Source organism: Ylistrum balloti, unplaced genomic scaffold (genome assembly GCF_031769215.1).
Source record: "Ylistrum balloti isolate Yb309-2 unplaced genomic scaffold, AGI_CSIRO_Ybal_v1 Utg369612, whole genome shotgun sequence".
NCBI lineage: Eukaryota > Metazoa > Mollusca > Bivalvia > Pectinida > Pectinidae > Ylistrum > Ylistrum balloti.
In genome coordinates, this window is record NW_026781887.1 from 437,929 (window position 1) to 457,812 (window position 19,884).

Consider the following 19,884-nt stretch of genomic DNA (forward strand, 5'->3'; position numbering starts at 1 on the left):
AATATGCATGTATTTATACCTAAGAGAAAGGCTTGGGATGTTCATAGTGACAAGTGTTTCATGTCATCAGTGATGATAATTTTCTGAAACAGCTTGGTCAACTTATTAAAGTACCCATTTACTATAATCCTCTGGAGTGGCTTTGGCATATCAATTACTATAACACTATAAGGTTAAAATATTTCATTATTATTTTTAACGATATAATAACACTTTTGTTTAATACAATACCCTATCTATATCTATAATATAAAATACTAAATACAATTATTGTAAATAAACAAGATTATAGTAAATACAATATATAAATATATCATTTTTATAAAATACTATATATAATTAATGTAAATGTACAATTTCTAAAATTAACCAACTATATTAGCCTATAAGTCTACAGTCCAAATGTTTGCCCACAAAGTATCTCCCACAGGTAAACAGACATTCTACAGGTAACCCATAATTTAGAAACTGACTTTAATCCCTTAAAATAACATACCAGATAATTGATGTTGGCAAACTGGCAATGACAATGACAAAGACTTTATTCTCATAAACATATATGTGTAGAGAATGTAAATTACAATATATATATATACAAGACATATACAGCATTACAATACAAAAACAATACAATATTAAGGTACTGGTGCTACTACATGTAATTAATTGAGTCGACAATTTATTATGTTAATAAATTTCACAAGCGAAATTAATTCATCATTAGCTAAATAATTAATAGAGTATCAAATTTAAATGTACTTGGTCTTTCTAAATAATATCTTGACAAAAATTTCTTTCTATTAATTAATATTTGTTGGTCACTACAATTAAATAGGTAATGGAACTCGTCTCCAATTTCGTTTAGATTACATAGGTTGCTAATTCTGTTTTCTCTCGGTATATTATTCCTCCTGCCACATTCGACTGGTAATTTTACATTACACGTTCTAAATTTACAATAAATTTTAGCTAGTCGTGGAGGGAGATTGAGCAAATATTGTTCTAAAATCAGATCATGCTTATAGATTCTATAATTGGTCCCTTTCGGGGAATTGAAAACATCGTTTCTCCAATTAGATATAAACTTATTTTTGAGTGTGTTAAAGATACAACTTTTCAGCCATTTTGTATGAATGAATTCTTGATTTTCAAAGATATGTACTAAATTACATTCCTCAAAGATATTTTTAATACAATTAGACCATTTTGTATTATAGTTATTAGATATCTGAAACAGTTTGCAACTCAATTTATTATGTGATGATTCCATCATCTTGGCCCAAAAGCCAATCATACGTACTTTAATGTTAATATTTAACGGAAATCTTCCTACTTCTCCGTATACCATGAAGTTGGGAGTCGATGTTTTCAACTTAAGAATATGTTTACAAAATTTTAAATGTAGACGTTCCAAAAGTTTATTGTCACAGAACCCCCATACCTCGCAAGCGTATAATATGATGGTTTTAATAGCTTTATCAAAAATGTCTAATTTACAGTCAATAGATAGGTTATGATTTCTACATTTAGCAATAGCACTATACATCGCCTTTAGACCCTTACTATATAATTGTTTGATATTGAACTGAGTAAAACCATTACGAGTGAAATAGATTCCAAGATATTTGAATTGCTTCACGATTTCTATATTACAACCATTATAAGTGAATTGTGTATCCCGAGACACTGTCCCTCTGCCAAAAACCATTACTTTAGTCTTATCAATATTAATTTTTAGGCGCCATAGCTTTGAATAAGTATAAAAAACATTAACTTGCTTTTGTAATTCGTCAGCAGAGTCTGCCAATAAAATGGTATCATCGGCATAAAGTAAAACACACAACTTGAGGTAAACTTGTAACTCTCTCTCCAAATTTCCCGCCAAATTAGACAAGCCTTTACAATCTCGGGATTTCAGAAACTCTTCCAAATCGTTTAAGAAGATGGAGAATAAAAATGGGGACAGATTTTCCCCTTGTCTGACTCCAGAATTACAGTTAAAAATATTAGAAATAGAGCTACCTTTAATTACTCTAGCTTTAATTCCATTATACATATCAATAAGTACCTTAAAACATTTTCCACCTATACCATTTGTTATTAACTTGTTCCACAGTCCTATTCTCCAAACACTATCGAACGCTTTTTCGAAGTCTATAAAAGCACATTACATATTTTTAAATTGTTTTGACAGTTCAATTAGGGAATATAATGAAAATATATGATCGACAGTAGAGTGTTGCCTTCGGAATCCCGCTTGATTTTCAAGTATAAGTTCAATATTTTCTGAATAATAATTTAAGCGTTCATTAATTATAGCAGTAAATAATTTACCTAGGCAACTAATGAGTGTGATCGGTCTATAATTTTTAGCATCATACCTATCTCCTTTGTTTTTGTATACAGGTATAATGTTGCCTACAAGCCAAGAATCTGGTATAGTACCAGTATCAAATATATAATTAAAAACTTTTACATATATAGGGATCATAATATTAACAATAGATTTTATATATTCGTTACAAACTAAATCTTCGCCCACAGCCTTATTATATTTCAATTTGTTAACACATTTCAATATTTCGGACGATGATATCGGTGCAATCATAAAGTTATTAGTATTCAGGTTCGATAACTCTTGAAGTTCGTTAATGGGAAGTACATGGTTAATATCACCTTCAACATCATTATTGAAATATGTGCTAAAAAATTGAATAGGTCGTCGATGTTTGCCATACACGATTTATTATTACAACTTCCTTGATTTAATATTTTCCAATATTCTTTGTGATTCTTAGATCTTGAATTATTCAATTATTTTTTATCTGTTTTTTATGTGTGTACACAGCAGATCTAAGTGTTTTACGGTAATTACGTTCCTTCTCGTATAAGTCTTCTTTAAAGACTATATCACCATATCTTTAATATAATCTTTTGGCTCTTCTATAATTCTGTCTGGCAGACTTACATTCTTTAGTGAACCAGGGTTTTTGAAATTTTTGATGTTTTTTTCTGGGGAGGGTTGTACCCAAAGCATGTCTGGCAGCATCGACGAAGATTTTGCACATTTTGCTCACAATTTCATTAATAAAATGTGGATTTACAGTTATCACACATAGTATCTACTATATTTTCTATAATTGGTAATCTTTCAGTTATGTATTCAACAAACGTTCCTTTATCATCTTCATTCCATCTTCTGGGTTTCGACAAAAAGTAATTATCACCAAAAACCTCATTAGTACTAAAATCATTACATATTTTAGACATCTGACAATAAAGATGAGAAATCATTAATTGAAAACTCATTTACTAACTTAAACAATTCTGAATTACCTATACAATAATCCACTACACTGGTATTTTTACAAGTTAATTTATCGACGTCTTTATCTTCACCCATTCGGCCATTTAGGATAAAAATATTACAATGATTACACATATCTATTAAATGTTTACCATAGTTATTACAAACTTTATCCTGTGGTCCTCTTATTTAGGTACCCCGATTTCTTCAAGTTTATAGACGTCTGAATTTTCAAAATTATCATCGTCTACCTCTATGAAGTCAGGTGAATCTGCTGTTCTACCATTAAAATCTTCAAGTAGACAAATATATTTAACATCACCACTGAGGGTCAGTAATTCATTCTCAACGTCCTCAAAACAATCTGTCGAAGAGTAAATAGAATTAGCAGGGGGTATGTAAATTATACCAAACAATACGTTGCCTTCACAGTTCAGGAGAGGGCTGTTCATTTTAATCCATCATAAATACAGTGTAGCCCTCAATGTCAATTGAGTCTGCGCTATCAGTCTTAGACTCGGTGATACAAATCATATCGTATTGTTCTACATATTCAATAAATTCTGGACATTTCAGTTTATTTACGAGACCGTTTACATTAATATTAATTATTTTAAAAGTAATATCTTTAGAACATCTGTGCGATTCTCCCTCCGCGTATCCCTAGACAGTTTTAACAGATGTTTCTTCAAGGGATCGGGGTGTAGAGGGATTAATACCACGTCGAGGGTTAAGTGACGTACTGAATCTAGAGTTCCCGGAAGTAAACCTCCCGCGTTTAGCTGGGGGAGTTACTCTCGATGTGTTGGAACCGGGTGTGGTTGATCGTGTTACCATATGGTTAGATGCCGTAATGTCACTAAACGTCAGACGCGAGGTCGTATTGCGTGATATGCCACTCGCTCTCGGAACACTATCACTCTCGTCTGTTGTAGTATTGTCCGTATACAGACGTCCATCTACGATCAGCCTGTCCCGGACTAGCTTAGCTCGATTACCTTTACGCCGCAGTTCTTTAAGTTTGGGTATAGCGTCCTCCGCTTCTCTTCAATTTCGGGAGGGAATTGTTCGTTAATATAGTAAGATGTTCCTTTAAGTTTCCTGGCATTGTTCAAAACATCGGACCTCTCTTGGTTATACAGGAATCTCGCAACTATGTGTCTATGTTTCCCTCTCACGAACTTTCCAAACCTGTGAACGTTACCAAGTTCCACTTGGGAAATTCCCAATTCCACATTCAGGAAGTCTCGTAGTACAGACTCCGTGTCTTCATCATCATCCTCTCGCAGACCACTGAACACTAAATTGTTCTTCATAGAGCGCCACTTCAATTCTATAACACTATTTTTAAGATCTTCCTTTTCGGCCTGTAATTTACTAAAAGATTCCTGTAATTCATTCACTTTAGCATGTGCATTGGACGGAATAGATAAGGTACGATGCATACATTGTAATTCCTTTGAGTGTTTATCTGTAGTAACTTTCATTAGATCAAACATCGCTAATTGCTCGACAGCTCATTTCCATTTCAGCGTTCCTCCCTTTCAGGTCAGAAATCTCGCTTTCAAGGGAGTTAACTTTCAGACTAAGTGAGCTAAGCGAGTTCTGGACAGTGGTAAGCTTGTTCTCTATGGGCTCCAACCGTTGGAGTCGTGTATCGATATGCTGTATAAGTTCAATAATCTTATTCAATTGTGTCGTCGAATCATTACCAAACCGATGATATTGGAGTACTAGCCATGACACGTGTGTACACGCTCACCGCGTGAAAGGAAACAAACAGGATCGATAGAGCGTGACGAAGTTACCGCTATTGGGTCAGTACAGACAATGGGCCTAGGTAATAGAGTTCGACTCCTCAGTGTATATAGCAATACAACACTCACATCATAAAAAGCTTTACGGAACACCCCGTCAGGACATGTCAGTTCCAACCTACTGACCAATCAGTATCCGATGTTTATTTAACGTTGCGTACATACAACAAACACACAGAGTAAAGTCACATTTAAACCCCTTTCAAATGCTTATACAACTGTATAGCGGGAAAACGGCTACATCTGAGTACTTCTACACGCGTATCTAGACAAGTCTATAGGTCTGTTATAAACCATTCCTTAAATTACAGGGCAGAAGCATGTATTGTCAAACACGTGTAGGATTTTTTGAGCCTGTCTGAAATATCTACCAACACGATTTATACAATATATTTGCATTAGTGTCAATATATGCAAGGCTTGCTGGACATTACGGAACTAATTTCGATAGATCTGTACTTGGAACAGAAATCATATTTCTAAGTAGCTGACCTACAAAAAAGCACATCTACGGTAAGTACTTGCCAACTGGTGTTTTTCAATACTTTTTATGGATTTGCATCTTAAGTGGTATACATAAGTTATTACAATGTTCTTCATATAGAAATGTTGACTAACAAACAAACATCATATGTAACCCTAACTAGACAAACAGTTAATTCATCTGAAAATGCTTTAGGCTTTGAGATATTTTCCGGTAATTACATTTTTTGTTATACATTTTATGTATTAAGACCTTAATTCTATTGTTATTTACCGAGATATTGATAACAATTTCATTTCTTGAAAGCCATACCTTATTTTAAAGAAAAAAAAAATATGAAAAATGAAAAGAAAGAAAAAGACGGTAGGTCAGTGTGTTCGTTATACAGCTTTTCACTATAAAACATTGTCTTTTTTCCATATTGTTAATACTATGTGATATCTTAGAGTATTCATCATCATCTGTTCCTTTCTGATTTAACACTTGGTATTGTTTTCTTGAAGCGGCTATTACCTTAGATTTCAACATCGGGAAATTGAGAATTCGGCTTATGAATAATAAAATGTATCCATGATAAAGCGATACACTACACTACAATACAATACAATACAACACAATACAATACAATACAATACAATACAATACAATACAATACAATACAATACAATACAATACAATACAATAATATTTTATTAAGAAGTGTCACATGTCAATTCACATCACATATAAAATAAAACAAATAGTATCTAGAATTAACCACATTTATAAAATTGACACCCAGTCTATTAAGGCTTATGAGACACTGTATAGTATGAAATATGGTACCAACATGGCTAAACTAGTACAATGTATAGCTACATGAATATCGTAAGAAAACAAAGTATTAAAAGGACATTCTTCTACGATACATCTTGTGTACAGTACTTGCTACAAGGTATTGCAAATTGGGTTCATTCATTAAAACATTGAGCTTCTGCGTACTGTTTAAATAGTTAAAACCTGAACGATACAGTTCAGCTATTGTAAGAAGATGAACTCTGATATCTGAATAAAAATCACATACAACTAAAAAATGACATTCGTCCTCAATACAATTTAAATCGCACAATGTACAAATTCTAATTTCTAATGGTATTTTAGGACGAGAATACCGACCTGTTTCAATATTAAGCTTTAAATTACCGCTACGAAGTCTCGCTAGAGCCTCTTTATATCTGAAATCCATAATACTAGAGGCATACTTTTCCGTATAATTACTAGATTGAAATAACCTATACGTTCTTAGCTTATTACCGTTATTACACCTACGGTCATCATATAGTTCATTATACCAATTACGATTATCAACATTTATAAAATGATTCTTGACTGCCTTTATACATTCTTTGGCAGATATTGTAGAACATGTAAGTAGGTTATATAAGTTATTGTCCCTTAGGAGTTTAATAACTCTGTTCTCCCAGCTGCGATTGACAGAAACAGACCAAATGTGTATTTTCTTGGGTAATCTAACCTCATCCAAGAATTTTTAATTTATCCACAGTCTACAGACTTCAACTTTTTGGTTCACTTCACAAGAGTTCCACCCAAGGTCGCCTCGTGCGGCGATGTTAGAATCGTTTTCCCCAGTTCCGAGGAAATATCTACACGCATGGTTTTGAACTGTTTGAACGAAGCGATATTTGTTATGTCCCCATATCGCACTACAATAAAAGAGTACAGGTTCCACAAGTGACTTGTAAAGTTGTCTAAAAACTGCTAGTGACATCCCTCCTGCGAATTTTGATTTCGTTATAACTGCACTTAATGCTCTATTTGCTGATTTGGCTAGTTCGCGCACAGATATCGACAAATCCAGGTGCTCTGTAAACCAGAATCCCAAGTATCGGTACCGATCAATATAATCAATATCGATATCGCCACACTTAAATTTGAAGAGAGAACGTTGAGATGAAGGATTTCTGAAATGGATCACTTTAGTTTTATCCTTGTTGATCAGTAGTCGCCACTTTCTACACCAGTGATTTAGGCACTGGAGCATCCGTTGAAGAGAGAGTTCATCCGCTGCTAGTAGCGCAATATCGTCCGCGTACATCAAGAGCGAGATTATATAGTCGGCGTATATCGCACCACATTGTAGAGCCTTAATATCACTCGCCAGATCGTTCACGTAGATTGAGAAAAGAGCAGGAGAAATATTACACCCCTGTTTTACGCCCTGTGTGACGTTGAACCAATCTGTGACGTAATGATATAAACGTATTGCACATCTGACGTCACTATATAACGATTTGACGGCGTTCATGAAAGCTCCCTCGATGCCGATTGCATATAATTTGTACCATAAACAATCCCGATTTACAGTGTCGAACGCCTTGCGTATATCCACAAAGCATACAAAAGTACAAAGTTTTTTCCAATTTCCTGTTGTTGACTGTGTTTTAAAGCGAGTAGATGTGATCAAGACAGTTTCTTTTTTGCCTAAAACCATTTTGTTCCTCTACTAGTACATCATGCATTTCTAGCCATTTGTTTAATCTCCGACCTAGTACATCTGTGTAGATTTTACAAGGAATAGATAGTAATGAGATCCCACGATAACTAAGAGGGTCTGTAGGATCCTTGTTGTCTGATTTCGGAATAGGCTGTATTATTCCTGATGACCAGTCACATGGTATCTCTCCATTAACGAAACAATGGGTAAAAATTTTTAGAAGAATGTCAACACATGTATCATTGCGCAGAACATCCGCTGGAATCTTGTCGAAATTTTCTTAGTTTTGCTCTCGCCTACAACGCCAAATTTGTTTTTTTTTTTTTTACATATTTTTGGCGTCGGAATATTGTTTATCTTGACTATTGTTTATAAACATGTTCACGCTCGGTTTATTACGAAGAAAGCCGAGTTGATCACATGGCTTGTCACATGACGAAGTCATTTACTTTCAAACTGGACGTAGGCAAAGGTAAGGTAATTGACATGAACACACTTATTCACAGTACTGTGTCAAACCCTGCATTCGCCTCATCTATTGCACCAGTGTGGGTCGAAGCCATGACTCCTCATTTCAAATCTATGTTTAAAACCATAGCTGCCGAAGCACTTGATGAAGTCATCGAACCACTTAAGCGCACCATTAGTACCCATTCTGACCAGTTGAAAGAACAGTCTATTCAGATTTCTGAACTAAAACTGGAAAATACAAAATTACACGACCAATACCGTACACTACAGAACAAAATTGAGTTTTGTGAATCTGAAATAGAAGACCTTGAACAGTATGGAAGGCGAAACTCTTTGAGATTCCATAATGTTAAATTGACAAGTGACAAATGTTCCAACTCGGACCCCGTCGTCGTATCTATATGCAAACGGATGAATGTTGACATAACTGAAGATGTCATATTCTAGGGAAGGCTAGAGATGGTAAATACCAAGTCATTTGCCGATTCCGAAATTGGAAGGTCAAAAACCAAGTGTATCGTGCAAAGAAGTCCCTGAAGCACCATCCTGACAAACTGTTTGTTACAGAGGACCTCACCATATACCGCCAATCTGTCATGAAAGAACTGTCGTCTGCCAAAGCACAAGGCAAGTTAGAATCATTCTGGACCAATGATGGCAGAATATTCGTAAAACTTTATGGCCGCCCCTCAAAAATCCTCATCAAATCTCACAGTGACCTTCAAAATTATCTTCCACAATAGCGTGCATCTTCCTCCAGGATAACATTGACTTTGATTTACACAGATTATATCTACCAGATTTTTTGTGTACAAAGTATAATGTACAGAAAGTGTAATTACCAATATCTATTTGTATACTAAGTACCAGTTACATAAAGTATGATTTCCAGCACACAGCTGTGTACAACTAATCTTTACATAAAGTATGATTATCAGTTTATATCTGTGTACAAAGTTCCATTTACACAAAGTAAGATAAAAGCAGTATATATTTTATTACAAAGTATCATTAACTCAAAGTCTGATTGATATATTTGTGTACAAAGTTCCATTTACACAAAGTAAGATAAAAGCAGTATATATTTGTGTACAAAGTATTGTTTACACAAAGTATCTATCTGTGTACAAAGTATCATTTACACAAAGTATGATTATCAGTATCTATCTGTGTACAAAGTATCATTTACACAAAGTCTAATTATCAGTATATATTTGTGTACAAAGTATTGTTTACACAAATTATCTATCTGTGTACAAAGTATCATTTACACAAAGTCTGATTATCAGTATCTATCTGTGTACAAAGTATCATTTACACCAAGTCTGATTATCAGTATATATCTGTGTACAAAGTATCATTTACAAAAAGTATGATTACCAGTATATATATGTGTACAAAGTATCATTTACACAAAGTCTGATTATCAGTATATATTTGTGTGTATTGTACAAAGTATTGTTTACACAAAGTCTGATTATCAGTATATATCTGTGTACAAAGTATCATTTACACAAAGTCTGATTATCAGTATATATCTGTGTACAAAGTATTGTTTACACAAAGTCTGATTATCAGTATATATTTGTGTACAAAGTATCATTTACACAAAGTCTGATTATCAGTATATATCTGTGTACAAAGTATCATTTACACAAAGTCTGATTACCAGTATATATCTGTGTACAAAGTATCATTTACACAAAGTCTGATTATCAGTATCTATTTGTGTGTACAAAGTATATATCTGTGTCATTTACACAAAGTCTGATTATCAGTATATATCTGTGTACAAAGTATCATTTACACAAAGTCTGATATATCTGTGTACAGTATATATCAGTATGTGTACAAAGTATCATTTACACAAAGTCTGATATATCTGTGTACAGTATATATCAGTATGTGTACAAAGTATCATTTACACAAAGTCTGATTATCAGTATATATCTGTGTACAAAGTATTGTTTATATCAGTATATATCTGTGTACAAAGTATTATTTACACAAAGTCTGATTATCAGTATATATCTGTGTACAAAGTATCATTTACACAAAGTCTGATTATCAGTATATATCTGTGTACAAAGTATCATTTACACAAAGTCTGATTACCAGTATATATTTGTGTACAAAGTATCATTTACACAAAGTCTGATTACCAGTATATATCTGTGTACAAAGTATCATTTACACAAAGTCTGATTATCAGTATATATCTGTGTACAAAGTATCATTTACACAAAGTCTGATTATCAGTATATATCTGTGTACAAAGTATCATTTACACAAAGATTATCAGTATATATCTGTGTACAAAGTATCATTTACACTGATTATCAGTATATAAAGTCTGATTATCAGTATATATCTGTGTACAAAGTATCATTTACACAAAGTCTGATTATCAGTATATATCTGTGTACAAGTATTATTTACACAAAGTATATCTGTGTACAAAGTATCATTTACACAAAGTCTGATTATCAGTATATATCTGTGTACAAAGTATCATTTACACAGTATATATCTGTGTACAAAGTATTGATTACACAAAGTATCAGTATATCTGTGTACAAAGTATCATTTACACAAAGTCTGATTATCAGTATATATCTGTGTGTACAAAGTATATATCTGTGTACAAAGTATCATTTACACACAAAGTATACACAAAGTCTGATTACCAGTATCTATCTGTGTACAAAGTATCATTTACACAAAGTCTGATTACCAGTATCTATCTGTGTACAAAGTACCATTTACACAAAGTAAGATATAAGCAGTATATAATTAATTACAAAGTATCCTTTACTCAAAGTATGAATATCAGTATATATCTGTGTATATATCATTTGTGTACATTTACACAAAGTATATATCTGTGTACAAAGTATCATTTACACAAAGTATCTATCTGTGTACAAAGTATCATTTACACAAAGTATGATTATCAGTATCTATCTGTGTACAAAGTATCATTTACACAAAGTCTGATTATCAGTATCTATCTGTGTACAAAGTATCATTTACACAAAGTCTGATTACCAGTATATATCTGTGTACAAAGTATCATTTACACAAAGTCTGATTACCAGTATATATCTGTGTACAAAGTACAGTTTACACAAAGTATTAAAGTATATATCTGTGTACAAAGTATCATTTACACAAAGTCTGATTATCAGTATATATCTTGTGTATCATTTACACAAAGATTATCAGTATATATCTGTGTACAAAGTATCATTTGTTGATTACACAGTATATATCTGTGTACAAAGTATCATTTACAAAGTCTGATTACCAGTACAAATCAGTATGTGTACAAAGTATCATTTACACAAAGTCTGATTATCAGTATATATCTGTGTACAAAGTATCATTTACACAAAGTCTGATTATCAGTATATATCTGTACAAAGTATCATTTACACAAAGTATCATTTACACAAAGTCTGATTACCAGTATATATCTGTGTACAAAGTATCATTTACACAAAGTCTGATTACCAGTATATATTTGTGTACAAAGTATCATTTACACAAAGTCTGATTATCAGTATATATCTGTGTACAAAGTATCATTTACACAAAGTCTGATTACCAGTATATATCTGTGTACAAAGTATCATTTACACAAAGTATCTATCTGTGTACAAAGTATCATTTACACAAAGTATCTATCTGTGTACAAAGTATCATTTACACAAAGTCTGATTATCAGTATATATCTGTGTACAAAGTACCATTTACACAGTATATATCAAAGTAGTTTAGTATATCTGTGTACAAAGTATCATTTACACAAAGTCTGATTACCAGTATATATCTACACAAACTGATTATCAGTGTACAAAGTACACAAAGTATCTATGTACAAAGTATCATTTACACAAAGTCTGATTACCAGTATTATCAAAGTATCATTTATATATCTGTGTACAAAGTATCATTTACACAAAGTCTGTATTACTGTGTACAAAGTATCATTTACACAAAGTATCTATCTGTGTACAAAGTATCATTTACACAAAGTCTGATTACCAGTATATATCTGTGTACAAAGTATTGTTTACACAAAGTATCTATCTGTGTACAAAGTATCATTTACACAAAGTCTGATTACCAGTATATATCTGTGTACAAAGTATCATTTACACAAAGTCTGATGATCAGTATATATCTGTGTACAAAGTATTGTTTACACAAAGTCTGATTATCAGTATATATCGGTGTACAAAGTATCATTTACACAAAGATTATCAGTATATATCTGTGTACAAAGTATCATTTACACAAAGTATCAGTATATATCTGTGTACAAAGTATCATTTACACAAAGTCTGATTACCAGTATATATTTGTGTACAAAGTATCATTTACACAAAGTCTGATTATCAGTATATATCTGTGTACAAAGTATCATTTACACAAAGTCTGATTACCAGTATATATCTGTGTACAAAGTATTGTTTACACAAAGTCTGATTATCAGTATATATCGGTGTACAAAGTATCATTTACACAAAGTATCTATCTGTGTACAAAGTATCATTGACACAAAGTATCTATCTGTGTACAAAGTATCATTTACACAAAGTCTGATTACCAGTATATATCTGTGTACAAAGTATCATTTACACGAAGTATGATTATCAGTATATATCTGTGTACATAGTATCATTTACACGAAGTAGGATTATCAATACATGTCTAGTGTTATCTATCTGTGAACTTATTGTAACGTACACTAGGTGTAATTACCAGTGTGATTATCAGTGTACTATAGATTGTATACAGATTTGTTTATCAATAGCTATATTTTGTCATGTTATGCTATGTTTGATTTATCGATTTTGTAAACTTGCCAAACTTCATAATCTCATGGAATTTTTAAACATCATTTTAATGAATTTAATTTATTTCTCCGTTACCTTCATCTACATGTTCTCTAATTTTTGCTTCATTTGCCCATCCTATCATCTATTTACCTTCATCTCCTTTGTATGCGAGTGTCTTGACTGTTTTCAATGCACGTATGTTTTGTTCATTGATTGACGATCATGGGTAATGATTTAAATCAATATCGAGCGGCTATCGGTAGTTTTTACCATCGCACTCATGCTGTAAAAATATCGCAACATTTTTTTTCTTCCATCTTTATTTTGAAAATTTTTACAACAAATGCAGGTCTGTTGCCAAATTAATCGGGAACACACTTTTATTAGCTATTAATGTGTTGTTGTCTGGTTTAACAGATAATTTTTGTTTTCTATTAATTCTTCAGCTCCTTCTTCTAACCTGTAATGACGTCCATCCTAATCCCGGTCCCCCAACACAAAATACCTGTACTGATATATCTATTTTTCATCTCAACATTCGTAGCATAAGAAATAAATTAAGCCAGTTAGAAAATTTAGCATCCGAATATGATATTGTCTGTGCGTTGAGACTCACCTCGATCAATCCATAGCAGACTCTCATGTTCTCCTATGTGGTTATGATCTATACCGTAAAGATCGGGGAAGTCCGGGAAGGTGGGGGGTAGCTGTTTATACATCCAGTTTCCTGTGCACTCGTCGTAGAGCTGATTTGGAATTCGGGGTGGGCGAAGTTATTTGGATAGAGATCCAGCTTCCAGGGAAGAAATACCTTTTATGCACTTTATACAGACCTCCAAACACTGTAAACACTTTCTGGAATCAGTTTCGCTTTTCGTTAAAAACTGCTATCCATGAAATTCCGTATATTATTATTGTTGGTGATATCAATGTTGACCTTTTGACAGTAGAAAACACCCATGCTATAGTAGACATAATTCACTCCTTCCATCTAAAAAATCTTATACAACAACCGACGAGAACGACTCAAACTTCTTCCACCCTGATTGACCCGATATTTGTGACAGACACGTGTATCACGACATTCTCCGACGTAATCGACACGAACGAACTGTCCGACCACAAGGCAACAACGATAGAACTGACCGTAGGGACTGAAATTACAAAGACCTATAAACGAAAAATAATATGTTATAATGAGGCTAATTACGAACTCTTTAACGATAAACTAGAAAACATTGACTGGGAAATTTTTTTTCGACGACGCACTCCCCAGATGACATGTGTAAAAATTCACTAAAAAGTATTTAGATATAGCTGGGGAGTGTATACCGACGAAGACTGTAACGATTCGGCCGAATGACAAGCCCTGGTTTAATTCAGATTTACGACGCGAAATAAGAAAAAGACATAGACTATTGAAAAAATTCAAAACAAATCGAACACCAGGCAATCTAAATAGTTTTCGGAGACAACGTAATCATGTTAACAATTTAAAAAGGCTAACAAAAGAATTATTTTTTTCGGACATAAATAGAATTTTAGATCGCTACTCTAATTCGGACCCTAAAAATGTTTGGAAAATTGTACGCAGATTATCAAAATCTGCTGATACAACGAACTTGATACCTCCGCTTTTAAACGACAATACTGGTCATCTTGAATTTACAGACGAAGGTAAAGCAAATATTTTAAATGATTATTTTGTCTCTGTATCAACCATTAACGACACAAACATAGATTTACCAGAAGTAGAGTTACGGACGGACGCTACTATATCGGACATACCATTTCAACTTAGTGACATAACGGACGTTCTTAAATCGTTAGATATCAATAAAGCCGTAGGTAACGATGAAATCAGCCATCATATGTTCAAAAATACAGCTCTGTCGATATCTTTCCCATTGTCAGCAATATTTAGATCTTCACTGGACACTGGAAATTAGCCAAAGTTATGCCGCTATTTAAAAAGGGTGATAAAAAATTCTTCTAATTATAGATCTATAGCTTTATTATGTACCATTGGAAACGTTTTTGAACGTATTGTTGTAAAATATTTAAATAACTATCCAATTACTAATTCGTTAATATATGAATATCAATCAGGTTTTCAGCCTGGTCATTCGACCGCCCATCAAATGATTGAAATTTATCACACTATATGTGAAAATCTTGAAAAAATGAAACCAACTTGTTTAGTTTTTTGTGACATTTCTAAGGCGTTCGATCATGTGTGGCACAGGGGACTGAATGTTAAACTAGCAAATTATTGAGTAAGTAGGAAACTATTGAATTGGTTAAATAACTATGTAGGTGATAGAACGCAACAGGTCTTTGTTGGAAATAGGTTTTAGGTCCTTTACTGTTTATTATATACATAAATGATATTACTGATAGCCTTGAAAGCCTTTCAAAATTATTTGCAGACGATACCTCTTTATTATTTTCTGATAATTCTCTGATGACCATCGAAACTAAAATCAATAACGATCTGGTAAAAATTCAAAATTGGGCAGAAAAATGGCTAGTTAGATTTAACTCACTAAAACAGAGGCTTTACTCATTTCCAACACAAATACGATTATAATATAGACGTAACCTTTAATAATGTAAGTGTTGAATTTGTAGACCATCATTAACACCTGGGAGTAATGTTAAATGAAAACTGTAAATGGACTAAACACATTGAAAATGTATGTACTAATATTTCTAAACAGTTAAATGTTCTTCGTAAGCTCAAATATATACTTAATAGACAAACTTTATATAAGATTTACAAAACTTTTATTCTACCATTGTTTGAGTATAGCTGTGAAGTTTGGGACGGGTGCACTCTCAGCGATGCAGACAAACGCGAAAAACTGCAGTTAGAAGCTGCCAGAATCAAAACCGGTCTACCATCTTACGCCAGTAGGGAATCCCTTTATTTTGAAAGTGGGCTAGGACCATTGTCTGAAAGACGAACTCGAAGGAAGTTACAGTTATTTTACAAAATTACTAACAATCTAACACCAAGTTACTTGTCTTCCTTACTACCACCGATAGTTTCCGAAAATTCATCTTACAATCTTCGTAATGCACATAATTTTTCGTTACCAAATTTCCAACTACAATTAACAAACTCATCTTTCTTCCCCTCCACTATTAGGCTCTGGAATCAGCTCGATTTAGAAATAAGGCAAAGTATATCATGCCAATCTTTTAAAAACTCCCTTAAACGCAACATAACTGTTCCAAACTTCTATCATTTCGGCGATAGGAAAAAAATATACTCCACGTTAGACTCCGAAATCATGCCAGCACTCTAAATAAATTATCGACACTGTCAATGTGGACACCCTATTGAAGACACCTTTCACTATTTCTTTGTCTGTAACAACTATGTTAATCAGAGACTTATTTTATTACGTGAATTAAATAGTTATATTCCGATTGACCTGCATCTGCTCTTACATGGTAACGACAATCTATCTGCAAATGATAATTTTAGAATAAGTCAAGTCACTCAACGGTATATTATAGACTCTAATAGATTTTGATTTCCTTCTCTTTCTTATATACTTTTTTACCCCGTTTATTTATAATATTGTTGCTAATACCAACATATATTACCGTTGATATATGATTATAATTAATGTACATAAACATAATTATTGGTCTCTATGTTGGCACCAAGGGTGTGTATCAGAAGAAAGAGGAGAAAGCATTACGTGATGAACATTAGAAAAGTTAGAAAGCAATGTACAGTGAACAGTTCATGGTGTTGTCCTTCTCTCTCTCTCTCTCTCTCTCTCCCTCCCTCTCTCTCTCTCTCTCTCTCTCTCTCTCTGATACATTTGTCATTTAAACATGCCACCTTGTATATTTGTTTGTACAATAGTTTTCAGGAAAGGGCTTAATATAAGTTGGCCAATTTGTGCCCAATCCCAATGTATATATTGATACAATAAAATATGTTTAAATAAAAAAAATCAAAAATTTACTTCCAACGCAAAGAAAAAATGGATTACGAGGAAAGTAAACAAACGCAGATGTCAAATGTATGACACTTGCTTTTGCGCCTTTCTGCTGATTCTTCTTTGCAGTAAATGCTTCAATAGTGTTATAATATATAATTTTAACAATCAATCTTACTAATTCGTTTTGTTTGGGCTTGTTGTGCGAGAATTATCTATGTCAATCGCTGGCGCTAAACTAGTGGGGCCCCATAGGGGGTAATTACAATCGGACAAGGAAAAAAACTCATTGTGCAGAAATGTACAGGAATTGATACTTTGTCTGTACACGTTAATAAATATTACACTGTTTATTATGAAGGCTGTTTATCATCACGGTTGTTATTATTTCAGTAACACCAGTGCCGTCATATTCTTTTTTAAAAATGCATTTCAAAAGAAAAGTCGTGTAAATCTTGACTCAACGCTTTTCGCTTCTGGAATAGTAACTGCACACATTTTAGCATTACGTCTTATTTCCTAATACTACTGTCATCATATCTATTCTATATAGGTCTTTAAAGTCAGGTGGCAGTTCAGACCCATGGGCCTGTTGTTAATGATTGGACTTGCTCCATGTCCGTTGTGTTGAAAATACAGCAAATTCTTTGATATTGTTCTTATTGTTTATGAATAACTGAATTTTGTTCTAATTTTGTCTGAAGTATCCATAGATTAAGAGAACTTAATTTAGTATAACGATGTTCAGAGCCTCAGAAGGGAAATAAATATGAAAATTTCAAATGTTTTTATTCGGCAATACAAGCCCTAAGGGCCTTATGTCTTCGTTTGGGACAAATGTATTTCAGACCAATTTTGTCTGAATCAACCAATGGTGAATGAGAACAATTGACCAAATGAAATTATCCATATGTAAGCTGTCTTCTCATATTATTGATCATGTGCTGGCATATACTGTTTTTTATCCATTTATCACAGGTTATACCTGTGTACACCTATCTTTCCCATAACTCATAAAACAAGAGGCATGTTTCCATTTGTTATTTATTCTGAATTGAAATGGATTCATACCTTCTCGATTATATCAATTATTTCCTTTCGACTGTGTAGTTAATAAATCAAGATACATTAAAATATCAAAATTTAATTGGCGAATTAAAATCAAAACAGTTTAAACAGCTGAATAAAACATACTCATTTCTATGCGACAGTGATGATTAAAAAAACCACTATAAGTCAACATAAGGTGTACTGTGAACTTACAGATTTCTCTGCTAATGATAACCCAACCGCCGCTTCGGTTAGGCACTGATGACATGGAGCTCTGGAGCCTTCTGTTGTCAGCATCGTCAGGTGAATTCCAACCATCATCGGCCGTTTCGACCCCTATTCCACGACGTCCTCTGGTTGGCGGGTCAGCAGTGGTGATCACTCACTGCTTACTGTTGTCTGGGCTCCAGTTTGGCTCATCTCTTCTACACCATAGCCAGCATGATGCTCTCTCAGCCCTTTCAGCCAAGGTCTTAATAGCTGCTTTCCTCTTTGCTCCTGTCAGTCCCAATTTCTGGAACATCTTCCATACTGGCACCGACCTCTACTGGAAACAGCCATGTGTTCCATCCCTTATGACTGCACAGCTCTGCTAGCTCTTGGTATTTGCCAGCTTTCTTCTCGTGTGCCTCATCACACTTTTCTTCCCATGGAACTGTCAGCTCCACCAAGATGACCTGGCGTTGTTGCGACCATATCACAATGTCTGGCCTCAGAGTGGTTTGCACTACATCAGGAAAGGCGAGACGCTTGTTGAGGTCTACTCTCATTTCCCAGGATGGTGCTTGGCTGAGAACATTCACATGATATGCAGTAGTAGTTGGTGGTCCCTTCTCTCCAGCTCTCACAAACTGTATGTGAAGTTTATGAGGTTCTATCAGTGACCTCTTCTGACGCCGCCCCTTTTCCAAAATATCTGCTTAGAACCTGGTCATGACGCTATCTGTACCGTCCCTGCTGGAGGGCTACTCTACAGCCTGATAGGATATGTTCAAGTGTGCCTCTTCCACCGCACAAGGAACAAGTTGGATCTTCCAGAAGACCCTACCTTCACAAGTTACTTGGAGATGGCAGTGTGTCATACACAGATCTGAGCATAAAGGATATCCTGAGAGGTTTCCATTTTCTGTCCATGTAATCTTGCGTTCCGGAAGATTCCACCGCGTCCATGATCCTTTCTGTCCTAACTCAACTGCTCTACTCTGATCTCACCACAGATACAATTCTGTCTCTCTTTTCCTTGCCTTCTGCTTTGCTCCACTGCTGGAAGTGATCGACTCCCAATCCTCGTCTACCAACACAGATGTTTCCCACGATGTCTTGTAACTCCAGCGTATTCTCAGCTTTGCTGACTGTAGCACCAGCTGACCATTTCCGGTCTGTCCTTGTGACCACTCCAGCTTTCTGTATCTTGATGTCTTTGGAGTCCTTCAGGGTCATAACCAATCTACACTTGGC